We start from the raw sequence: 7,988 nt of genomic DNA, 5'->3' as shown, positions 1-7,988 counted from the left end.
GAGGCATGGATATACTATACAATATTTTTTCATCAATAATATGTTAAAAGAGTTCATCCAAACTCATTCTAACTAGGAATCCAAATTCAAGCTTGAAGTGAATTTGCTCAGTCACCACAATTAGTATGACACTTCACTGTTTTGTGAAGTGGACAACATTGAGTGTAAATGTTGGAAGACGGGCAACAGCATGCCCCCCACCCCAGGCTAGAATTAGTCTTATCTGGGGGAGGAGCTTAAAGTCTCAAAGTGAACTTGAAGTCTGAGAGAGGTGCAGACGATGGACAACGCATCTGCTTTTCCTCCGTGATTCACACGGATCCCATGGGTGGGAGGCATCCCAACGTCTACAAGGACTTAAAGTACCTAAGCCTGTGTTCATACTTTTCCTCCACACTATCAAAATTTCATTTAAAGGTCAAGTATTTTAAAGTTGAGACCTGGACCAGATATGTTCATGGAAACGAATAAAGAAGTCACTGTAAATATTTTTGTTCTTTTACATGAAATCCCTCCTTGGAGAACTCTGAATCCTCCCTTTTTCCTTGCTTTGAGTCAACCACTTGGAGAAAAGTTCTCCTTTCCACTGCCGCGAAAGGGCTTAGGCGGGAAACTGTCAACTGCTACCTCTCCCACAACAGAGTTTCAGAGGAAACACATGGTGAAATACATTTCCTCCTAAGAGATGCCGTCAAGTTTAAGGACAAAACCCCTGTCCGTAATCGAGGGTTGCTGTCCTGTGGATCCTATCTCCTCCACTCCCGGTGATCACAAGGATGGCGGCAGATGGCGGAAGACTCTGAGTTGGCAGGTTCTGTCTTTCACTCTGGACCTTATTGATTCTGACCCAGGCTTTGTCTGGAATGCCACACTAAGAAGAAAAAGAAGCGCTGAGGCAAAGCCATCACTGACAGTTATGCAGCTGGCGTCAGAACCTTCAAAGCCATGCCAGCGGAAGGCTCAGTTTCCATAGGATGTGAACACTCACCATTATCCAGAGGGTGGCTCTCGGTCATGGGAGAACTCCCCGCTGAAAACACAGCAACCTGTGCCAGTGGACAGTCTGACTCCTTTGTTAGAGGGAAATAAGAAAAAGGAAGAGGAGAAGGTAGGAGAAGGAGAGATGGAGGAGAGGGGGGAAGAGGAGAAAATTTTTTACCAACCAAAAGCACCCCTAGATTTAAAAAAAAAAAATGAGGAAGTGGGTTTGTCTTCTTTCCACCTATGTTTCTTCAACGAATTGATAACATCCTTTCTGGAGATGTTCCAGGCATCACATAGTGTATGTTCTTATTTCTGTATCAAGACTACCTCTCACAATAACATAGAGAGGGCTTATTATAAGCAGAAAGCAACACTGAGTGGTGGTCATTTTCTGAAAATTCTGAGTGGGAGAAGTTGCCATAGTGGAGGAGATGGTTTCTAATCCTCTCCTAAATCCTCAGCCCAACCCTGTTCCTCTGCGAAAGGCCTTCTGGGATCATCTTTTCACTTGAGGAGGAAACAGCAGATTAGGTAAAAACAACCATTTGCTGAGAACCCAAGGCTGTTGACATACGAATAAACACCACCCTCGTTAATTTGAGTCATCTGCCCCAGGGCATTTGTCATTTGGACAACGATCTTCAGACAACCACTTGGCGCTTGCATCTTGTCATGTCGAATGGAGCAAGTTTATGTTGTATTCAATTTTTTTTTTCATTCCAATTACATGTGGCGAATCAGACCGTTAGTTCTTGTGCCCTGGAGCCCTCCCCAGAGCCAAGAGCCACGGAGAACCCCACACCCATGGCTGCCAGTGACTCCTAACAGTGCCTTCCTCGCCTTTGAAATAGCAGATAATGTAATTTGTTCTTCTATTTGAGAGTGAACCAGATCATTTGCATTGTAAATCAAACCATTTCTTGTCTTTTTTCCATCATTTTTGATTGCTTTTGGCTACTTAACTCCGATAATTTCATCACAAGCCATATGAAAGAGAGCAGAGAAGGATTTTTAAATAAGTTTAGACATAAGTGCAAAATAATTCTATAGCAGGAGCAGATGGCTACCGAGTCTCTGGTAGCAGAAGCTGATGAGAAGTTCTCAGAGCGCCTTCCTAGGGTCATGGGGAAAGCACAAAGGTGAGCTTGAAACTCCATGTGCAGCAGCATAGTGGGAGAGACCAGTGTGGTGTTCTTGGTCGAAGAGTGAGCAGGCCTGCTTCTGTTCTGCTTGTTCTGGAACCCAAACGAAGTCGGAGTGGGATTCATTTCCTGCCGTTGTCTTTATGGGATGACAAATGGAAGAAACACTCTTCCTATGGAGTTTTCCTTTCCTGTGCTTTAACAGTGTGGGAAGAGCAGCCATTCCTTGAAATAGTGTGATGCAAAATGAGTCTCAAGTCATCACCAAGTTCATTCTTCATCCTAAAATCCTTTAGCTAGCCCGCATTATTTCTGATGTGATGTCCACAGGTATGTCTCCAGGATGTAGAATGCAGGAGACGCTCTCCAGATCTACATGAAGATCTTGAGCTTTCTCAGGAAGGCTGTCCCTCCTTACCTGCTCCAGGTAGCTTCTTTTTGTTGTTTTTTCCACGATGTTCGCAGAACACGATTTTAATATTTTCAACTGCTAATAGTCAACAAACAGAATAATTATTTTAAGATACATCTTGCTGTTATGTCTCCTTTTTCATTTCTGATTTTATTAATTTGGAGACTGCCTCTGTGCCCTCTGGTTAGTCTGGCTAAGGGTTTAATCTATCTTCTTGATTTTCTCAAAGAACCAGTTCCCCAGGTAGCTTCTTGACAAAGCCAATGAGCAGCGGGTATTGAATCCTAAGTATTGTCTGGAGAAGCATCTTTGGAAGGAGATGCAGGAGTCCAGCCTCACAGTCTAACCCAGCGCATTAGATATTTCTTCTGGGAAAGGATGGATGACTGAAGAAAGTAAGGTTCTTGAAAGCCTTACATATGTTCTAAGTTTACTAGGGAACTCTGATCCTTAGTGATTGTCTTAGTTAGGGTTTTACCGCTGTGAACAGACACCATGACCAATGTAAGCCTTATAAAGGATGACATTTAATTGGAGCTGGCTAACAGATTCAGAGGTTCAGTCCATTATCATCAAAGCAAGAACATGGCAGCATCCAGGCAGGCATGATGCAGGAGAAGATGAGAGTTGTACATCTTCATCTGAAGGCTGCTAGCAGAATACTGACTTCCAGGCAACTAGGGTGGGGGTCTTAAGCCCACACCCACAGTGACACACCTACTCCAACCAGGTCACACTTATTCCAACAAGGCCACACCTTCCAAAAGTGCCACTCTCTGAGCTGAGCATATACAAACCATCACAGTGATCACCTAAGCCACCTGGCTTTCCCACTCCTTGCCCTTTTGGTTGACTCCCTCTCCTTTTTGAACACTTTATTCTTCTATCACAGCTGGTTCTTCTCTTACTCAGCCTCTAATTTTAACTCTTCACTGCTCCCTGGACCTTCAAAACCATGCTTAGCTAATTCTCCTAGCCCCTCAATGATTCCTTCCATAGCCCAACCTTTACTGAACACTGCCCTTGCTAGAGACCCTACACCTCCAGAGAGTTCCTCCAAGAGGGAGATTAATTATTTAATACCTTGTCTACTCAACGTTTGAAAAACCACCTCGCTATTTCTCTTTGCATCTTCCAGACCCTTTCCATTCTTCCCTCTGGTAAGGTCCTGCCTGCCTGTTTAAGGCTCACAGCAGCATCTTCTAGTTTTGAAGCCCTCTTCCACTTAAGCCAGTGGTTCTCAACTTTCCTAAGGCTGTGACCCTTTAATACATTTTCTCATGTTGTGGTGATCTCCAACCATAAAATTATTTTTGTTGCTACTTTATAACTGTAAATTTGCTACCGATATGCATTATAATGTAAATATTATGTGTTTTCCAATATAGAAGTGCATTGCAGGAAATATTAAAAGTGAATCCACGCTATTGCCATCATGGCCGACCAGGCAATGTTCTCATCTCACAGGGACTCTCTGACTCAGAGCTCCAAAATCTCTCCACCCAGCCCAATAAGTTCCCACTGGAGAGTCACTAGCACGCCAGCCCCATGCTCCAAAACTCTCACTGCCTCTTGTGGTGCACATCAGGCAAACCCACGCTTTGCCACCATAAACCTTTCTCTCTGGAACTCAGTCGAGCCGCTGTGTGAAGGGAAACACTACACAAACTTAGCTCAGAAACAATCACTGGGCACAACAAATAGAACCTAATCTTTTAAGCCATATTAAATCTAAATCCTCCAGTGGTGAATCCTGGCAGATCCACCACTGAAATCAGGAGACACTAGTAGCTTCGCAACCTGTCCTTGCTATCCTGGTCGGTCGGAAAAGTCCTCTCTCTCTCCCGCCTACTCTCCTCCCCATCCAACCCGGAAGTTCCCGCCTACTTGCACAGTGATTGGCTCCTTTATTCATTAGGGGGTGGTTCACAAGAAGTCACCCGAGTACAGGACTCATTCCTCATTCCAAACCATCCCTGCTGGAAAAGCGGAATTAACATCAAAATACAAACAACACAAGGCCCTTCCACAACACACGTGTTTTTCATGATAAATATAGATATGTTTTCCAATGGTCTTATGTGACTCCTATGAAAGAATCACTGGATCACCCAAAAGGATTGAGAACCGCTGGTTTAAACTTCTCAGCCTGCTTGAGTTGCTGCTATAGGCTTAGTCATTATGAATGTGCCAATGGTTACACAAATATGGAGTTTTAGCTTGTGTAAAAACTGAAAGTTTCAATCCTTATCTAGTGCCATACTATGCTTCTGACCCCTCAAGCACACATTATTTCTATTCTGCAACCTAGATTTACCCTTCATGCAAAACTGGTTCATCCTTCCAACCTGCCATCTGAGTGCCCTTAACATTTGCTAAACCTCTGCTGTGCTCAAACCTTGTCGGTGTTCCCTAAGATACCTTCAGCCCTGGCAATCAGCCTCCACTGATTCTGTCAGCAAGGTGTGTAAAACTAACACGCGCACCAGCAGTGCTGCTTTTGACTCTTCAGACTCCCTCTTCCCCGGCAGAGCTTCTCCAATCACAGACTCCCTCTTCCCCGGTAGACCTTCTCCAATCACAGATCCACGGAAGAATCCCCTGGGCCAATTACGCTCCTCAATGTGTTCATTCACAAGAGTGAGCCCTACAGGGGGTAGAACAACTCCTTAGGGACAAATGAAAAGGTTTTTGCCACCACCACACATATCAGGGTTCTAAACCAGGCAAAAACTGTCATAAGATCTCATTCCAGACGGCAGTTTAATCAGTTCCTTTGTACACTAATAAATGGGTTTTCTGCAGTCCCAAATTTTAATAACAAAAAACTTTCTAGGATAATAAAATCTTTATGGACAAAAAATACTTGAATTTTATAACTCCTTTTGAAAATTATTGTTTTCATTTTTTTTTCAGTTGCAATAATTTTAAAGCAATGGGCACTGACTTTTTACTGCTGATGGGTGTCCAGTGCGGGCCAGTAGGGGTGCTTTGATTATCTTCATCTCTGCAGAGCTCAAGCAAATGAAGTCCTTACTGTGACATAGGTTTCTGTTATTCATAAAGCAGAGGGTGGAAGCAGGGTTATGCGGTCACTGTCTAGTGACAGATGTCTAACTCACAAATCTTCACACTCTTCAAACCCTTCCTTCACAGACATTAGAACCAACCCATTACCTGTCCGACCACAGGGAAGATGGAAATATCAGTCTCCGTGTGCCAGAGAGTGCTGACATGATGTTCCTCCTTACTCATCTCCATTACCATAAGTATGTTCTGGTACCACACTAGATATTTTTTCTGCCACAACTTGATCGAAACAACTACAGGGTGGCAGAAAGAGCAAGCATCTTGGAGCCGCTCCCTGCAGGTTCCGAAATCATTCCTCTGCTTGTTAGCTGAGCCTGTGTACCGTTGGGAAACACTTCACCTTTGTGAACCTCAAAGCTGAGATGTGGTGGATGAATATTTGATAAGGTAAGAAAAAGAATTGAATCCAGCAGAATGTATATCATGTTCATAGCCATCACGAGCAAGAGAAGGGCCTTCAACATGTTAGTTTCCTCTTTTTTCACTGCCTTATTAATGCATTGTTTTATTTCTTTTTTTAATGCTTTATCATGTACCCCAGTCCTAGTCATCTCCCCTTGAACCTACCTTCCACTCTTGCGATCTCAGCCCCAATAGAGAAACAAAAAAGCTTGTTGTGGAAGCCGTAGTGCACTTCTTTTCATGCAAATGTTTATTGCAATAACTTGTTGGTTTGTTAAAAGGCTTCTGGTTTCTGCTACTCTAGCAATATTGGAACTTCATTCATACTCCTCTCAGATATCCCGCTGTTGACCTGTGTTATGGAAGTCCTGTAGTTTTGGATCTGTAGGACCAGCCTCTTCATGCACTCGGCAGTTCATGATACTGGGGTGGATGTCGGGATTGGCCAATTCAAAACACTGGATCTGGACCTGAGAGGTATCTCAGCTGGCCAGGCTTCTGGATTTCCTGCTCTCAAGTCCTGGGGACCAGCTTACCTGGTGCCCCCTGCCACCAAGGTTAGTGCTACCAGGTTGCCTGGGCAAGTTGCAGGGCCTGCTCTCCCGAATGCTGAAGCTGGTAAGGGGCAAAGATTGCCCAAGACAATGAGCCCAAGGCCAGGTCTTTTACCTAATGCAGGTGGTGAGGGATGCTCTTCCATGCCATTGCACGGAAGAGATGTGGAAGGGCCAGCTCTTCTATCCTCATACCCTTGGGGCTGACTCACCCTTAACTTCTGCAGTGTGTAGCTCCCAAGCTGTCAAGGGGCAGGCTCGGCTCTCCTGCTCTCATGTCTCCAGGTTAAGCTTTCCTACGATGTCCAGGTGAGGGGTGGGGACAGTTCTACACAGCTGTCAGACAGCAACATGTTCATGGTTTGCAGCCCTGACAAGGGACATCCGGCTGATTTTGGTGATAATAGCCCCCTGCTGCTGCAGGTGTATGGATCCACATGTGACCCCCAGTGTCATTACAGGCCAGGACCCCAACACAGTCCTTGGTGGAATCACCAGTTATTCATATCAGGCTGTTTGTTCCTCACTACTCTGAAGTGTCCTGTGAGGCCCCTCTTCACTGTGCCCACACCGTTCTGTTTCACATTTTCTTCCAATTCTCTACCACTTACTTGATCCTCTGAGTGGTAGTTGGGGGGGGGTCTCTGACTATGTGGGGTCATCTCAGGAGTGGTCTCAGGAATGCTATGCCCCACTCTTGTATTTTAGTGCTGTCCAGTGGTCAGCTTGGGCATGGCCTGCCCCCACCGGCCTGAATGGTACTGGACTGGTGGTCACCTCAGGTCTTCTCAGGGTTTGCTTGCTTGTTTGTTTGTTTGTTTGTTTCAGAGAATGTTATGTTACTACTCACTCAGATGTGATAGGTCAGAACACTGAGACATAACCTCTCTCCTCTCTGACACACATGAGACACACCAGTCATACCTGTCACACCTCTCTGAGCAGGGTATTTTCTTTCTTCCTGTTCCTTCTTACAGCTCTTTATGATCATGGATTTGCTCTTGTCTTGCTTTTGTAAGAATTTGCCTTAACAGCATCTGAGAGCAGTCACAGCCGTGCTATGAAAGGCTATAATTTCATCAATATTCTTTTACCCCAGCTGTATTCTCCAGAGTTCTATTGTTAAAGAGTTTTCTTTTTAGTCTGTATAAGATTTTTTTCTTTTAATCTTTATAAGATCAATCTCTGGATAATTTGCATGTTATTCCTCATCCTGACCTAATTTTAATTGTCAATTTGAAAAGAGCATATTCTGTCCCATTATATAAAATATAAATCTTTCAGGCAGAGGCAGACGAATTTCTGAGTTCAAGGCCAGCGTGGTCTACAGAGTGAGTTCCAGGACAGCCAGGACTAAACAGAGAAACCCTGTCTCATATATATATATATATATATATATATATA

General features: G+C 44.2%; 1 pseudogene; it reads right to left on the bottom strand.

Moving 5' to 3' along the window:
* Positions 1–7,414: 7,414 nt before the first annotated feature.
* LOC115062879 lies at positions 7,415–7,525 on the bottom strand (annotated as a pseudogene).
* Positions 7,526–7,988: the final 463 nt, after the last annotated feature.

Source organism: Mus pahari, chromosome 21, assembly GCF_900095145.1.
Source record: "Mus pahari chromosome 21, PAHARI_EIJ_v1.1, whole genome shotgun sequence".
Lineage (NCBI taxonomy): Eukaryota > Metazoa > Chordata > Mammalia > Rodentia > Muridae > Mus > Mus pahari.
Note: the sequence above shows the minus strand (reverse complement) of the source record. Positions and strands in the feature narration are given on the sequence as shown.